This window comes from Marmota monax, unplaced genomic scaffold (genome assembly GCF_021218885.2).
Source record: "Marmota monax isolate L192 unplaced genomic scaffold, Marmota_monax_Labrador192_F-V1.1 WCK01_AAM20220418_F8-fsc00042, whole genome shotgun sequence".
Lineage (NCBI taxonomy): Eukaryota > Metazoa > Chordata > Mammalia > Rodentia > Sciuridae > Marmota > Marmota monax.
In genome coordinates, this window is record NW_026693008.1 from 1956514 (window position 1) to 1974326 (window position 17813).

The 17813-nt window shown below is 43.9% G+C and overlaps 1 long non-coding RNA gene across 9 annotated transcripts in view; it reads right to left on the reverse strand.

The window, feature by feature from the left end:
• LOC124098120 (uncharacterized) overlaps positions 1–17813 on the reverse strand; it is a 272483-nt gene that overhangs the window by 196550 nt on the left and 58120 nt on the right. The window contains exons 1-2 of one of the 9 annotated variants that reach the window (XR_009227557.1): positions 13724–15715; positions 9509–9581 (exon numbers count right to left, since the gene is read on the reverse strand). The exons of 7 other annotated variants lie outside the window; for them this stretch is intronic. This is a non-coding gene — a long non-coding RNA (uncharacterized LOC124098120). Of the gene's footprint in view, positions 1–9508; positions 9582–13723; positions 15716–17813 lie in introns of those variants that run through there. One more of the 9 variants, XR_009227561.1, reaches the window with a different exon arrangement.

The following is a 17813-nucleotide window of genomic DNA, read 5'->3' on the forward strand; positions in this document are numbered from 1 at the left end:
TCAACAACACAGCCATTATTTCAAGATTCTATTTTATTCTATAGCATGCAACAAAGTCCTGGCTACACCTCTCCTTAGATCCTTATATAGAGAGAAATAGTAGAAAGAGGAAAGTTGTCTTAAGCTGTTTCAGCTGCTATAACAAAAATACCATAAATTGTGGAATATACAAATGATAGAAATGTGTCTTCACAATTCACAGTTGTGGAGATTGGGGGATTCAAGATTAAGGTGCCAGCAGGTCTGATGTCTGGCAAGGGCTCATTTCCTTACAGATGCTACCTTCTGTGTGTCCTCACATGATAGAAAGGCAAAAGGAAGTCCTCAAGCTTATTAAATTAAGTAATTAATTAGGTATTAGGGATTGAACCCAAGGGCCTCAACCATGGAGCCCCATCCCCAGCCTTTTTTTCTATTTTATTTAGAGACAGGGTCTCACTGAGTTGCTTAGTGCCTCACTAAGTTGCTAAGGCTGGCTTTGGACTCGTGATCCTCCTGCCTCAGCCTCTTGAGCTGCTGGGATTATAGGTGTGCACCACTGCACTTGGCCCTTAAACCTATTTTTAAGAGTACTCTTTCTGTTCCTAAGGGACTCATCCTCCAAAGGCCCCACTGTCAATACTCTCACATTGGGGGGTTAACAAGTTATGAATTTGGGGAGGAACACAGTCACTCAGAAGACAGCAAAGGCAGAGGAAACGAAGAAGCGAGAGTTTGAGCCTGAATCCAGCACCCACGTAGGCTCGTGTGTGTGTGAATTTTCTCTCAACCATCTTGTTCCTACCGGAGTTGTTTCCTTAACCCTCCACCTAGTGAGTAGAACCTGCATTCAAGTTTCCTATGTAAAGTCTAGATGGGAAGGCAGAAGGTGCTGGAAAGTGTATTAGAGCAGCACCTCTGACAAAGCCTTGCTGTGCTGGCTGTTCCTGGCCCTGCTTGCGGACCTCTGAGCGCATTCCTGAGAACTGCCCATGAATCCCTCCCCTCTCCGGGTTTCTAGGGCTGTGATACTCCCCAGAGCTGTGAAATCAGGTTTAATGATGAACAAGGCTGCTTCGAATGTCTGCCAGGTTTGCAAAATGTGATAGGAAGGAAATTTTGGCTTCCTCTATCCACTCAGAATGCCCACCTCCTCCAGCCACACCCACCTGCCTCCAGTCCCCACCCAGTTAATCCCATCAGGGGTTCATTCACTGATTGGGTCATTTCTCCTCTGGACCTTCCTGCATTGTCTCACAAGTGAGCTTTTGGGGGACACCTCACATCCAGCCATTACACCAACTCCAAAATTGGGGATGACTATCAACTATTTTCTGAAACTATATCTAAAAGAAACCCCCAATACATCATTTTTCCCCTTCCCCCTTTCCTTCCCCTCTCCTCTCTGTGGGTCTGATCTCTCTCCATCCTTTTGCGCATTCTTTTCAGAACATGCCTATTAAAATTGCTTCTTACAGTCTGACCCCCTTTCCAGGCAAAAATCAATCTCGTGTATTTCTTTGCCTCCCCGGTGGCCACACTATATCAGAATGCATAGAAAGGAAAGTCACTTTGAGAAAAGAGCAATGAGATTCCTTGCACTGGGCTCGGTCCTTCTGTTACTATTAAATTAAACTGTTTATCCAATTACTGCCACTCAGGCTGGAGGCGCCAAGTAGAGAAACGGCCTGTGAAGCCTCCCACGTCCCCGGCTCCTACAGCACTGCAGCAGGAAGGAGGAGGCCACTGCAGAAGGGAGGGACCGGGGGTCACGTGGGTAACCCAAGTTCACCAGGGCCACACTAGATAATTTGGGACATTTGTACTGGCTTGCTTCCAAGAGGCTGCACAGTTTCCGAGGTGGAGGAGGGGAGGACCACAGGGAAAGGAAGCAATCTGGGTTCAACACATCCCGGACCGCACAGGGAACTTCCAGGAGAGCCGGCTGATCAGCCCCGCCCCCTGCTTAAAATTTTCACTCCCCCCCCCCGCCCCCGCAATGCTTCTTTTTTTTTTCTTTGTTCTCTTTAGATATGTGTGACAGTAGAGTGCACTTTGACACATCATATATACCTGGAGTCTAACTTCCCATTCTTGTGGTTGGACATGATATGGAGTTTCCCTGGTCAGGTGTTCACATATGAACATAGGAAAGTTCTGTCCCATTCATTCCACTGTCTTTCCTATCTCTATCCCCACCCCTTCCCTTCATCTCCTTTGTCTAATCTAATGAACTTCTATTCTTCCCTACAGCCCTCCTTATTGTATGTTAGCATCCACATATCAGAGAGAACATTCAGCCTTGGGTTTTATAGGCCTGGCTTATTTTGCTTAGCATAATAGTCTCCAGTTCCATTCATTTACTGGCAAATGGCATCATTTCATCCTTCTTTATAGCTGAGTAATAGTCCATTGTGTACACAGAACACATTTCCTTTATCCATTCATCTGTTGTCGGGCACCCAGATTGGTTCCACAGCTTAGCTATTGTGAATTGAGCTGCTATAGACATTGATGTGACTATGTCACTGTAGTATGCTGATTTTAAGTCCTCTGGGTATAGACCAAGGAGTGGGATAATTGTGTCCCTGTACTTTAAATAATCCTAGCCTCTGCATGCACTCTCATCTCCCTGTCTTGGCCTCAAGTCCCCTGCTGCCTCGGCCTCCCCTGACCTCTTAGCCTGTGTCTCAGCTATGACCCTGCATCCCTAGGAGTATCCTCTCAAATATTCTGGGACAGGTACTAGATTCAGAGAGTAAATATTTCAGACTTTGTCTTGTAACTACTCAATTCTGCTCTGAAATATGGAAGTCTACACAAGTAAGGGTGACCAAGCTTCACTAAGACCTTTTTGACAAATAGAGACAGCGGCTGGATTTTCCAACCTGTGATCTACATTCTCATAGTTTCGTCAGCCTTTCAAGACCCTCATCAGAGATCATGAGCATCTCAGGAGCAAGGACTAAGTTATTCTCATACTTTCTTTAGCCTGTCAAGACACTAACAGAGACTGGTGTAGTGGCACACACCTGTAATCCCAGTGACTCAGGAGGCTGAGGCAGGAGGATCAAGAGTTCAAAGCCAGCCTCAGCAACTTAGTGAGTCCCTAAGCAACTCAGTGAGACTCTGTCTCTAAATAAAACAGAAAAAGGGCTGGGGATGTGGCTCAGTGGTTAAGTGCCCCTGAGTTCAACCCCCAATACGCGAAAAAAAAAAAAAAAAAAACCCAGACACTAATCAGAGACCATAAGTCATCTTGGGGGTAGGGACTAAGTAAGTCTCTCATTTTCCCATTCCCTATGAGCCTATAGCATGCAACATGACATTCAGTGCTGTTGAGAACAGGTAGGCAGAGGTGAAGACACGTGGAAGAGTCTGTCAATCATCCAGTCAATCTCAGTGACTGTTTGCCCTTCCACAGTCAGTCCTTTGGCCGGAAGGTTTTCTAAAACACCAACATTGTTTTTGGACTGTGGGGGCTGGGTGGGGGCTAGTTAGCAAGAAACTGGTCTTTGTGTGTCTCTGAACAAGGTCATGGGGCATTTCTACCTCCAGATCTCTAAGTCCCGATCTGCTGGTTCTGCTGAAGATCCCAGATTATCCCTGGTCAGCCTTCTGGATTCTAGCATGCCGGTGGGCCCTGGCCAGCACCTCTCCTGAGGCCTGCTCATGAGGGCCCTTGGCATAAGGCACGTTTCTCCTGCCCGTTTCATGCTGCTCACTTTCCAGCAAGCCTGGGCAGTTCCTGGGTGAGCATTTCTGGCTGTTTCTCTGAACATCTAAAGCTGTATTGTTTTGGACAGGCTATCTCCAGGGACCTGTGGGGGGATACAGGAATTCTCTTCTGTCCCTAGGAGTTCAGCACAAAGTCAATTTTCAAATGCTGTAATTCTGGAATGACATTGACTATCTCTACTACAACAAAGTCCATCCCTGCAACTGCTGGAAGAGGCAAAAGCAGGAAAAGAGAGCGTGATAAAGAAAAGTGAATTTTTTTCTTCTCTTTCCTTTCTTCTTTCTTTCTTTTTTTTTATTTCTCCCCTGCCTAGTTTACATCTCCTTTTCTGTTCACATAGGAAACTGTCCCTTCTCTCTTGCCATTCATATGGTCTGGCCGCAACAAGGTCTGACACTGTAATCCAGAGGTGGGTCCATGATTCACTCCTCTGTATTCCATCTCCCTAGCTAGAGAGACCATCTCAGATAAACTAGTGACTGATAAACTAGTGACTCAGGTGAAGCTAATCCAAATCATTCCTGGTACTTCTGGGAGAAATAATAGCAAGACTTAGGTGAACTGAGAAGATGGCATTTAAGTCAGAAGCAACTGACAGCCTCTATGTTAACAGAGACAGAAAGGAAGAGCTGAGCAACAATGAAAGTCAGAGTTCTAAGGACATGATTTGGGCTCTTGATTCAGCCTTACCTGAAGCTTAACATCCCTTATGAAATTTTTAGGATGGTGACCCAATGAATTTTTCTTTTTTGCTCAAGTTAGAGTCAGGTTTCCAGCACTTCTGACTCACAAGAGTCTTAATTAATAGAAGGCATGTTTATACACTCAGACTAAGTGTTTGAGACAGAAAGTTATAACTTACAAAAACTTGGAATTCCCCATCCTCAGAATGGTATTTTCTACTATCAGTTTACAGTGTACTTTTTTGGGGGAAGGGGTACAATGGATTGAACTCAGGGGCACTCCACCACTGAGACACCTTCCCTAGCCCTGTTTTGTATTTTATTTAGAGACAGGGTCCATATGAGTTGCTTAGGGCCTCACTTTTGCTGAGGCTGCTTGGAACTCGTGATCCTCCTGCCTCAGCCTCCCAAGCCTCTGGGATTACAAGTGTGCACTATCAACCCAGCACTGGTACTTCTTTTTGACACTTTCTCCAGTCCTAAGCAGACATGGGGGTAATCAGCTACTTCCTTGTGGGGAACTGTTAGAGTCTGTAAACAAGTCAAAATAACACCTGGCATTTAGCCAGGGGAATGTTAGAGTTCGTAAACAAGTCTGGATGGTGCCTGGCAAAATGCCAGAGGGAGTGGTTTGAGAAGTAACAAAAGTGAGCCATTAAGTGTAGAGATTCCTTATTGGTTGACTGATGTATCTAGTTTATGCTAATTAGATAAGCTCTGTGGAATGTATAAATACTGCTCCTGTCCTGCAATAAACGGCTCCTACTCCTGCTGTATCAAGTACACAAGTTCTTCGTCACCCCCCCGATTATTCTGCTGCAGCCGGACTGCGGCAGATGGTGGCCCGTACGGGGAGCCCCGGGACACTTGGGGGTAAGTGACAAAAAAAAAGCTGCCCGTCCATAGATAGGACGGGAGCAAATCTGCTCGTCCCTAGGCAGATAGGGCGAGAGGAAAAATGGCCATTTCGAGAAAATGGAGAAGATTGATACAGTATGTTTGTGTCTTGTTTTGTCTCAGTGTATTGTATTGTCTTTGTGATGAAAATATGGAAGGGGTGTTAAGTAAATTACTAAGGGAAGAAGGCACCCCAGTGGAACCAAGAATAGTTAGGGCATGTGTTGATAGAAGCCCAGGAACTCTAGTCAGAAAGAAACAGAAAGTTCAGAAGAAGAAAGATTATCAGAGGAGGAAGGATTATCAGGAAAAAAGTTGCAGCAAAAGGCTATTACTAAATACTTTTCGTTACCGGAGGGTGCGTGAAGCGGAGAGGCGGCTGCTGAGTGTGCAAGCCGGTCACAGCGCAGCAAGGATTTTCCAAGAGGCGGTGGCGACTGGCCCTTCCCCGCCTCCTGGCCGGGGAGCTGGCTCTTCCACTGCCGTGAGCCCAAATCTAGACCTGACCTGGAGGCACAGTCTCGCAGGCTCTTGCTCCCTGTGCCCAGTAGCAGTTTGAGTCCGGGACACTCCCCAGGGCCATCTGGGGCTGCCCAGGACGCTACAGCCAGCAAAAGACGCTACTGGTGTCCCTGATGTTTGGTCATTTTCAATGCCAATAACTAAGCTACAATGGTTCTCCCACACCTGGAAGCTAATGAGTAATAACACTATTAATGCTTATTTCAAATGTAAAAAACCTTGAGATAATGTACTAAATTGTTCAGAAGGTTGTTTTCTTAGTGGAATGCTACAGGATTTTCTTTAGCATCTTTGCAAGAGTTCCTGCCTTCGTCCCAGTGCCGATGAAGACGAGGATGGAAAAATTTCCAGTGTTGCTGAAAACCGGATGAAACTTCGGCTGAAAACCGGACGAGACTTCGGATCAAGCTAGCTGCCTGCAGAACTTACCTGGACTGTGATTTAAGCTAGCTGCCTGCAGAACTTACCTGGACTGTGATTTACCGGGACTGTGAGTTAATCTATTGAGACACTGCTTTACCTGGACTGAGACAACAAACTGTAATCTATAACAAATTGCAATTCGGTATCTTTGCTAACAGTGTCATTGCTGGTATAATTTTTCCAAGGGCTTCTTGCATGGAGCCATCAATTGGCTTGGTATTGTGACATTTTGTATCCTCCCCTTCTGCTTGTAGCAGATTATTTATGGTGTTTGTGTAAAAACCACTATGGTTGTTATTTAAATTAAACAAAAGGGGGAAATGTTAGAGTCTGTAAACAAGTCAAAATAACACCTGGCATTTAGCCAGGGGAATGTTAGAGTTCGTAAACAAGTCTGGATGGTGCCTGGCAAAATGCCAGAGGGAGTGGTTTGAGAAGTAACAAAAGTGAGCCATTAAGTGTAGAGATTCCTTATTGGTTGACTGATGTATCTAGTTTATGCTAATTAGATAAGCTCTGTGGAATGTATAAATACTGCTCCTGTCCTGCAATAAACGGCTCCTACTCCTGCTGTATCAAGTACACAAGTTATTCGTCACCCCCCCGATTATTCTGCTGCAGCCAGACAGACTGCGGCAGGGAACCTTTCCAGATGCAGACAGATTAGAAACAATGTGGATTCATGAATTTTAATGCAGGAGGAGCAACCTCCACTGAGAGACAGCATCTATTTGTCCTTTGCAGATTTTTCCTATAAAGATCATGGAATATACAAAGCTAGAAGAAACCTCAGGCCATTTGGTTTGAGCTCCCCAATTTCATGGAGGAGGAAACTGAGGCCCACAGACAGAATGTTCCCAGAGCTGCATACGGGATTGCCAGCCAAGCTAACATTAGGATGCAGGACTCCTGCCCTCTGCTAGTCCCTGGCACAGATGTCAACCTGTATGGTTCTTCCACTGACAAGAGAGTGGGACAGTTTCCTTCAAGAAAACCGACAAGCCTGTAACTGTGAGGTACCCCACTAGGGTGGGAAGAAAGCTGGGTTTGGGGTCAGGAAAGACAGCCATGACCTTGGGAAAGTCCCGCGGTCCCGTGAGGACTCAGTTTCCTGTTTGGAAGGTGAGCAATAGAATCAGCTGTGATGACCAACTACACTTACATCTGTGCTTTCTAAACTGTGAAGTAAACTGCTCTCTGATTGGTCCACCTATCACAGTTAATTGCTTTTCAAACAGCAATTGTCAGGGCTGGGGAGTAGAAGCCACATAGAACACCTTCCTTCTGTGAAATCATAGTCACTTCAAATGTATTTTAACCTCCTGTATTGACTTGGCCAAGCAGTGATTTTTGCTTAAATATATATCTGGCTGCATTCACCAGGCACAGGGAGCAGGGGAGTGGCTGGGAAAGATGGCCCACGCCTATAATCCCAGCGGCTGGGGAGGCTGAGGCAGGAGGACCATGAGGTCAAAGCCAGCCTCAGCAATTTAGTAAGGCAGTAAGCATCTCACGGAGACTCTAAATTAAATACAAAAAAAAAAAAGGGCTGGGGATGTGACTTAGTGGTTGAGGGTTCCTGGGTTCAATCCCCAGTACCAAACAAAAACAAAACAAACGACAATATACCGAAAATAGCTGCGTTTTAGCCAGGTGCAGAGGTGCTCGGGGTTTGAAGCAGGAGGATTGCAAGTTCAAAACCTGCCTCAGCAACTTAGCAAGGCCTTAAGCAACTCAGTGAGACCCTGTCTCCAAATAAAATACAAAATAGGGCTGGGAGGTGGCTCAGTGGCCAAGTGCCCCTGAGTTCGATCCCTGGTATCCCCCCCAAAAAAATTAATTAATCAAAGTTAAAAATAAAAGGGCTTGGGATCTAGCACTCCTGGGTTCAGCCCCAGTATTGCAAAAACACGCCAAAACTGCACTTTATTTTCTTACTTTAATTATAATGGGTGAATTTTGTTATTCTGTGCATTTTATGATCAATAAAATGTATCCAGACTAAAGAAAAATATAAAATGATCAACTATATGTATTGACAAAAGAAATTTTTATTTGAGGAAAAAAATGAATCACAAATGGCTGTATTATATTGACTAATGTATGCCATATGTGAGTAAAAGAAAAATCTAGAAGGATACACTTCAAAACATTTTAAAAAATCTGCTGAGTAGAGGGCCCAGAGATGATTTTCATTGTCTTTTTAAAGTAATTTTTACTGGAAAAATTTAAAATTCTCCTGGTTCCCAAAATTCATAGTACACAAGGAATACAAAATAAAACAACTCTCTTTCAAATCATCACATTTTTCACAATTTCCTGAGTATTTTTCCAAATTTTTCTATGCATACAGAGGCACATGGTTATCTGGGATTTTCTTTATAAATAAATCACTTAAGTACTCAAATAGAAGCACACTAAATATAGTGTTCTACAATTTGCTTTTCTCTCTTAATTTATCATAAATACCATTCGATATCAGCACTTTTTCTTTTTTTTAGGTACCAGGGATTGAGCCCAGCAACATTTAACCACTGAGCCACACCCCAGCCCTTTTTATATTTTAGTTAGAGACAAGGTTTCACTGAGTTGCTTAGAGCTTAGGAACTTGTGATCCTCCTACCTCTGCCTCCCCAGCCCCTAGGGTTGCAGGCATGCGCCACCATGCCCAGCCAATATCAGCACTTATAAATAAACCGATGCCGTCTTTAAATGTATGCAAATGATTCCCTTGTAAAGATATTCAATAATTCACTTAACCACTCTCCCTTTGAATGAACACTTAGATAGTTTTAATTCATTTGCCAACCTCAAACCCTGACAATATTTTCCTTTAATGTTCTTCTTTGGGGGCACCTGTATTAACTATTTCTAGACGATAGATGCCTGAAAACAAAATTGCTAGGATATAGGATATATGCATGATTATTTTCATTTCAATGTTACATGACACCTTTTTGGGGGCGGGGAGGTCTTGGGGATTGAATTCAGAGGCACCCGACCACTGAGCCACATCCCCAGCCCCACATCCCCAGCCCTATTCTGTATTTTATTTAGAGACAAGGTCTCAATTTAGAGTTGCTTAGTGCCTCGTTGTTCCTGAGGCTGGCTTTGAACTCATGATCCTCCTTCCTCAGCCTCCCAAGCTGCTAGGATTACAGGCGTGCACCACTGCACCTGGCCTCATGACACCTTTTTAAACACTAAGTTATTTTAAAATGGCATTTGAGGGGCTGGGGCTGTAGCTCAGTGGCGGAGCACTTACCTACCATGTCTGAGGCACTGAGTTCGATCATCACCACATAATCCATAAATAAAGGTAATGTGTCCATCTACAACTAAAAAAATAATAGTAAAATTTTTAAAATGGCATTTGAACATCCACAGTCTTTCCAAAGTCCTCATGAAGCTCCACTACTGTGCATTTGACCTTGAAAGAGGAGGAGCCCTGGTGCGGGACCTACTGAGACACCATGCCCAAAGGATATGTGGTTCTGCAGTTGCCAAGTTTGAGAGGATGACGGCTGGAATCTGAAACCACAGACTCCATATCCAATCCCCTTTATCATGCCAGGGAATCTCAGAGCTCTTTCTCAACCATGTTTGCCCATTTAATAAGGCAGCAGCAAAAACCGGCGTTGGGCTGGGGGAGGGGGGGATGTGCTTCTGATATCTTTGGCATCAAAATGCCCTGAGAGATGCAGAATGGTCAAAACCCCATAAAACTGTCACAGCCTGTTGAGAGGGGCATGGCAGTCTTGACAGAGGCTGAGATGAGAAGAGGCACATTTTCCCAAAAGGGCCAAGGGAGAAAGGGTTGGATGGGAGTCCCTCAGAGCTTCGTTGCTCAGACAGAAGAGCCTACATGATTCTAGAATCTGCTCACCAAGCCGAGCTAGCGAGCCAGGGCTGGAGCGCAATGGAGGGCGGACAGCTCTCCTTGCAGCTGGTGTCTTCAAGAAATCTGTTAATTGTGTGTTCAGGGATAACATCAGGAAAGGGCATTAAAACAACTGTCCAAACAGGATGAAATGAAAGCATATTTGGCAACGGTCCTCAGAGGACAGGAGAGCAAATGTTGGCAACTTTCCTCAAATGGCAGGAGATGAGTTTGCTCAGAGCACCCAGAGGCTGGCTCACAATAGCATGAGCCGACTAATTATTTTCTACTCCTTGTTCTGTTTCTTAGACCAATAACCCTTTTTTCAGTTTGTTTAAAAATCTAGTGCTTTGCTTTGTGATCGCACCTCTGAAGACTGCTTGGTTTGCAGCGTTGACTGGAGAGTCCAGAAACCAATGTGAGAAAATTGAGTCCCATGAGGAAAAAACGCAGATATTAGATTAGGTTCATTTAGAAGTCAGAGCAGGAGAGGGTAAAGGGGTTTGAAAACAACTGACTGAATGAAGAGCTTCATGTTCTGTGTTCTAAGCTGTAGGGTATAGGAGACATTAGCAACATGTGAGATTTAAATTTAAAGTGTCCTGGGCACGGTGGTGCACGCCTGTAATCCCAGAGGCTCTGGAGGCTGAGGCAGGAGGATTGTGAGTTCAAAGTTAGCCTCAGCAACTTATAGAGGCCCTAAGCAACTCAGAGAGACCCTGTCTTTAAATAAAATATATAAAAGGGCTGCAGATGTGGCTCAGTGGTTAAGTGCCCCTGAGTTCAATCCATGGTACAAAAAAAAAAAAAGAAGAAGAAGAAGAAGAAGAAGAAGAAGAAGAAGAAGAAGAAGAAGATAATACCAAAATCTGAAGCTTCCATAACAAAGTATGGCAGTCTCGGTGACTTATTCTCTCAGAGTTCTGATACTAGAAGTCAACTGAGGAAGGATCTCTCTAGGCTCTCTCTTGGCGTGTCCATGATGATCTTCTCCTGTGGCTCCTGGAACTCTTCCCTCTATGTGAGTCTCTATGTCCAAGTTTCCTCTTTTTACAAGGACACCCTTCATGGAGGTTGAGGGGGCCACTTACAACCTCCTTTGAACTTCATCACCTCTGTAGAGTCCTTAACTCCAAGTACGACTGAGGTTCCAGCACTTAGGATCTCAACCAGGTCACATTAATGTTTAGTGGTCATGAATATAACCCTTAAGAATATAATGACTATCAACCAGGACGGCAGGTCCTGAAGTCTGTCTCCTTACTACTGTCTGCATTCCTGGGATAGTTCCTTCATCTCTCCATCTTCCCAAAGACTTCCTTTGTGACGCGGAACTATTTTCTCTTATTCTATCATCCTGCATTGGAGGTACCCACAGCAGAGCAGAAGCACAGGGTGAACTGAGACCATTACATTCAGCAATCACTGCATACCTTGTTTCTTGAGGAAAGCAGGGTGCTAGAGGTCAAGGACACAGAAATGGGCCTGGAAGTGCCCTTGACCTCAAGAAGCTCCCAGTCTGGTGGACCCTAGGTGTCAGTTTTTTGTTTTGTGTTTACTTTTAATTTGCAAAGAAAGCCAGCGTAGAGGTGCAGGCCTGTTATCCCAGCTGCTGGGGAGGATGAGGCAGGAGGATCATGAGTTCAAATCCAGCCTCAGCAACTTAGCAAGGCCAGGAGCAACTTGGAGAGACCCTGGCTGGAAATACAAAATAAAAGGGGACTGGGGATGAGGCTCACTGGTTAAGCACTCCTGAGTTCAGTCTCTGGTACCAAAATAATAACAATAATAATAATAATAATAATAATAATAATTTTAAAAACAATAATCTGTAAAAAAAAGAAAAAAGGTCAATTCAGTAACTGGGAACTGGGTACATGTTCACTCTTCTCAGTCTTAATGCATAGATTTGGATGATTTTTAAGCCTTCTGGGATCAAATAAAATGACAACCACTCAACAGTAAATTTGGGAAGCGAACTAAAATGTCTTGATAATCGACCACCTATCAGCTGCTTGCTTTACCTCCCCATCATCCCCCCGTAAATACTCAAGCCAAACCCAAGAGCAAAAAGCAAGAGAAAAAAAACATACAGCTACTTCAACAGTGACATTTTGGAGAATTTCTTTTCTTTTTTCTTTTTTCTTTTTTTTTTTTTTTTGAGGGGAGTGGCTACTGAGGATTGAACCCAGGACTCAGTGGGGGACTCAACTGCTGAGCCACATCCCCAGCCCTATTGTGTATTTTATTTAGAGACTTGTTGTCACTTTTGCTGAGGCTGGCTTTGAACTCAGGATCCCCCTCTCTCAGCCTCCCCAGTGGCTGGGATTATAGGTGTATGACATTTTGCCCTACTGAGAATTTCTCGATTTTAAAAAAGCTTTGTATCCAAGCCTAGTGGCATCACCTATACCCAAAATGACACTGAACATTACTTTACAAAGGCACCTTCCATGGACTTACAAGCTGAGTAGCCCGTATCTATATGAACAATCATGGTTATACAGTGGGAGTCTGGGTTTAATGGCCAGTCTGAGGCAGACACAAAAATAAGAACAGAATAACTGTTGGAAAAGATCAAGATTGGCTTCAGAGCTGGGAAGGCTGAAATTTGCTTTGGATCTGTCTGAGGACTGCGGAACAGAAGATAAGGAATCTGTGTCTTAGTTACAGACTTGAAGGTAAATTGGACCCATTAAAGGATAATTGGGGAAATAATGTTGACCGTGATAATGCTAATGCAGCCCTAGCAGCACTCCATGCTGACCTTGGCCGGATTTGGGTTCCCGCCAGCCCCCTCAAGCCCAACCATTTAGCTTTCACTAGCTTTCAACTGCAGATCACCGTCTGTGTTCCTTCTCTGAGCTGAAGGGCAGGCTCCTACCTCCAAAGTGAGTAAATAAACATGACCGTGAGCCCTTCCATAGATGCCCACCCATGGTTCCTGGGAAGGCTTTGGACCAGTCTCTTGAGAACTGCAGACAGATTTAAGGGGGCCTTTGCCATTTACTGGAAAATCCATGTTGAACAGGAAGACTTATTGGGGCCAGTGATTCTAAAACAATAAACACAAAATACACTGGAGTCAAGACCCATCCCACACAAAACCACCTGGCAGGTTGTCGAGCAAATCTAAACACACACGCTTCCAAAGGAAAAGCACAGAAAAAAAGACACCACGCTCTTGTCATCCCTCCCAACCGTTCATAAACACTCTTCCTGCCAAGCTGCAGTTTTAGCTCAATTTCATGCAGAATTTTTACATTTATCTGGAAATAAAAACAACAAAAAAATTTTTATACCTTATTTTTGGGGTTGGGGGTTTATCGGGGATTGAACTCAGGAGCACTTAACCACTGAGCCATATCCCCAGCCCTATTTTGTACTTTATTCGGAGACAGGGTCTCACTGAGTTGCTTAGGGCCTCACTTTTGTTAAAGCTGACCTTAAACTTGTGATCCTCCTGCCTCAGCCTCCCAATCTGCTGGGATTACAGGCTTGCACCACCACACCCGGCCTTTTTTTTTTTTTTTTTTTTTAACCTTTTATCACTGCAAACAGACAAATGTAGGGTCATTTTTTTTCTGCCTAGGAACACACCTGGATCAGAAGGTTGGAAGTCATCTGCACTTCAGTCCTCTCGTATTGCAGAAATATGGCGCAACCCTGGAGATCTCCGATAAGGGAGAGCACAGCCTTTCCCCCTGGTCATCTTCCTTCTCCATTCCTGATGTTCATTTTTTCCCTTTGTAAGACTTTTGTCTGAGGTTGCATTTCAAAGCAGATAACTGCTCACCACACACGTGGCTTCTCCTCAGTGAAACACACCCCTTCTGGTGGTACTTGCCAATAATTTCTGGATCCATTGAGGGCTGATCTCATCCTTCTCCTCCCTTCAGCACCCATCAAAATAATGGATGGTGGAGCTTCTCCCTGGCGATGCTGGCACAAACAGCAACATGCGATGGCAGGGATTCTTTGTTTCTGATTAATAGGTATTCTGGTTTGTTTGTTTTTTTTTTTTTTTTTTTTAGATTAGGAGGGAAGCAGGCGTCTGAGGGGAAAATAGGGGGGCCTTCTGGATCGTGGTGGATGGGGTTGCTCTAGTTTGCTTTCTCTTGCTGTTGACCCAAGGATTGGACAACTGGGCTTTCAAGTGCCTACACTCGGGTCCCACGGGCTGGACTGAATTCTTGTTCAGCTAAGAGGGAAGGTCACTTAAACTCTTTGCTTCAGTTTCCTCCTCTGGGATGCAAGAATGACCACAGTCCGCATCTCACATGGATGGTGGGACACCTAAATGCCACAAAGCTGGTACCCATAGACCACTCTGCCCATCTGATGGTGCTGGCATAAGTTCTTAGCACCCCTCAGGGAACCCGTCAGTTCTCAAAGTAAGTTCTTGAGTCCAGCACAGTGAACCGGATACCAAGAGGCAGAGAGAGAAGAGATTCCGGTTGGTCAAGGACACAGGAGATGTTCTCAAGTATTCAGGCAGACATAATTAAGGGAGGCCTTGGAAACCGACACTAAAAGTGACACTGGTGCCAAAAAAAAGTTCCTAGACCCCATTCTTGACCTAATAAACCAGAAATTAGGGAAGAGAGGTTAAGACTTGGTGTTTTAACAAGCCCTCCAGGTGAATGTGATGTACATTAAAGTTAGGGGGAACAGTTTTCTTTTCCCTTACACTGAAATTCCTTTTAAAAAAAATCCTCACTTTTGCAATCCTACAGCTGGTGGGATGAGCCTGAGCCATCCTTGGAAGGAAGTGTTTCCAATAAGTATAAGCAAGCTAAGTCTTGTGTGTGTACATGCAAGAATTTATTTGGTTCTCTATGGGCATTTAAATCAAAATAATTAGTCATCCTGTTGTGAAAGGTCTTTTTGTGTGTATGTGGGTATCTGGGATTGAACTCAGGGGCACTCGCCCACTGAGCCACATCCAGCTCTATTTTGTGTTTAATCTAGAGACAGGGTCTCACTGAGTTGCTTAAGGCCTCACTTTTGCTGAGGCTGGCTTTGAACTTGCAATCCTCCTGCCTCAGCCTCCCAAGTTGCTGGGATTACAGGTGTGCACTACCACACCCGCCTACATTTTGATTTTTCTTCACATACATTTCTGAAACTAAGACGCAACCTACAATCACTATATACATTTAAGGTAAGATTTGTTTTGTCTTTATCCCCCCCAACACAAGGTGATGGTAAATAAAAGACAGGGCATATGATTCATGATGACCTGAAGAAATGACACAGAGTTGATGGTCAGGAGTATAACTCTCTATTCTCGTTTTAATAACATTTTATACTTTGCATTTTTCCTCACTGAAGCAGAATTAATGGTTCAGTTCTTTTCTTTTCCACTAAGCAATGAGCTGCTTTTAGCACAGAACTGAATCATTCATTTATTAATTCATTTCCTGCCCCCTCCAGCAAATGCTACCAACAAGGATCTGGCCCATAGTAGGTACCAAATATTTGTTGAGTTAATGGAGGAATATATAAATATGATAAATACATAAGCTTATATATAAGTTCATATATAAACTTACACATTTATTATATCTATGTATTTAATTCTATATCTATATGTTTAAATAATATATGCATAATACATCATTATATAATATACATTTAAATAATAATAAATAATATTAAAAATGTGACTCAAGAACGATGTCCTTTTAAAATGCCTTTAAAATATATATATTATGCTGGGTGTGGGGGCGCACACCTGTAAGTAAGTCCCAGCAGCTCAGGAGGCTGAGGCAGGAGGATCAAAAGTTCAAAGCCAGCCTCAGCAACTTGGTGAGGCCCTGAGAAACTTAGCAAGACACTGTCTTAAAAAATAAAATGGGCTAGGGATGTGGTTCAGTGGTTAAGCACCCCTAAGTTCAATCCTAGGGGACAAAAAAATTATATATATGTGTGTATATATATATATATATATATATATATATATATATATATATATATATATAATCGTTATGTTTATAAATCTATAAATAAAATCATTACCATTACATTTATATTTTTTTTCACATATATATGTATATATGTATATAGGCTGAAAATATAATACCCAACATTTTTTAAGTCCTAACATAGGCCCAAGCTCTACGCTAAGAGCTTCTCATGCAGTGTCTCATTGATTTGCCTATGCGCTGTCAACTGACAGCCTCATTCCCTCCTTTTTCAAGCATGCACACTGAGATCAGAGATTTTTTGCTCCGAAGTAGCCAGCTTGTAAGTAGAATAGCCATTCCTCCACTCTGGCCCAGCTGGCTCCACAGCTGGTCCTGCTAGCCACTGGAGTGAAACAGACCCATTCCAGACCTAAGATTCAACACCTTGGTAGAAGCCGCTCTGGAAGTCCAGCCTTTGCACCTGCCCACTTCCATTCCTTTGGTAGCAAGGAAGGGGTCTGGCTGCTGGGTCAAGGAGGACTTCCTGGTGAGGCCTAGCTCCTCTTCCATTCCTTTGTTGCCCAAGGACCCAGCTCAGGAAATGATGCTTATAGTAATAGAACTATCCAGGGGATCTCTTTTATCCTGCTTCCAGTGGGTGAGGGTCATCTGCATATTTCAACTCTGAATGCAGGAATGCATTCCTGCTCAATCACACATCTCTTTTTCTTTGGAACAAAAAGTGGAAAGAATTATACGACACAGTCATGAGATCATGATGGGGAATATTCAGTCTAGATAAAAGTGGGGAGGTACCCTTATCTGTTTAGATTACATATCAAATCACACTCCCTGAGACATGCTGCGTTGGGAACCACTGCTTATTTCCTAATACTTTTCTCCTCTTCTCTCAAACTAAGAACTAGCTCAGTACCTGTACAACGAAAACAGAAGCCACTTCTCAGAGTTGGGGTCACAGAGTTGGGGCCCTACACAGCCTCAGTTCAGACCAATAATCCACAAATACGAAATACCATATGTTAGTTCTATTAAGCTTTCTTCAGTCTGCTGCCATGATTTCTTTGTGCCACCTTTTTTATCTCTTCTGTCCTGGTGGCTGGAATTTTAATGTGGTAGCTGGAGGGGAAGTTGCTATTATGGTGTGGCTGTGAGGTGTCCCCCAAAAGCTCACATGTGAGACAGTGCAAGAAGGTCCAGATGAGACATGACTGGGTTGTGAGATCCTTAACCCACCAGTGAATGAACCCCTGATGGGATAAACTGGGTGGTGGCTGGAGGCAGGTGGGGGTGACTGGAGGAGGGGCATTGGGGGCGTGGCTTTGGGGTCTCTATTTGTCTCTGGAGAGTGGAGTCTCTCTGCTTTCTGATCACCATGTGAGCTGCTTCCCTCCACCACACTCTTCCCCCATGATGTCCTGCCTCACCTTGAGCCCCAAAGAATGGAGTCTGCTATCTATGGACTGAGACCTCTGAAACCATGAGCCCTAAATAAAATTTTCTTCCTCTACCATTGTTCTGGTCAGGTCTTTTGGTCACAGCAGCAAAAACGCTAACTGAAAGAGTCGTCATCTTGGACCATGGTAATTCTGGGAATGGAAGCTACACACAGTGGAATGAGGTAGAACAACCCTGGTCCCTGGAATCTTTCGAGCGTAGAACCTTTTTAACAACTTTACACTATCTACCTCCAGATTCTGACCTGAGAGAGAAATAGGCTTATCTGGTATAAGCTGTTGTTAGCAGTTTCATAGTTTAAGTCA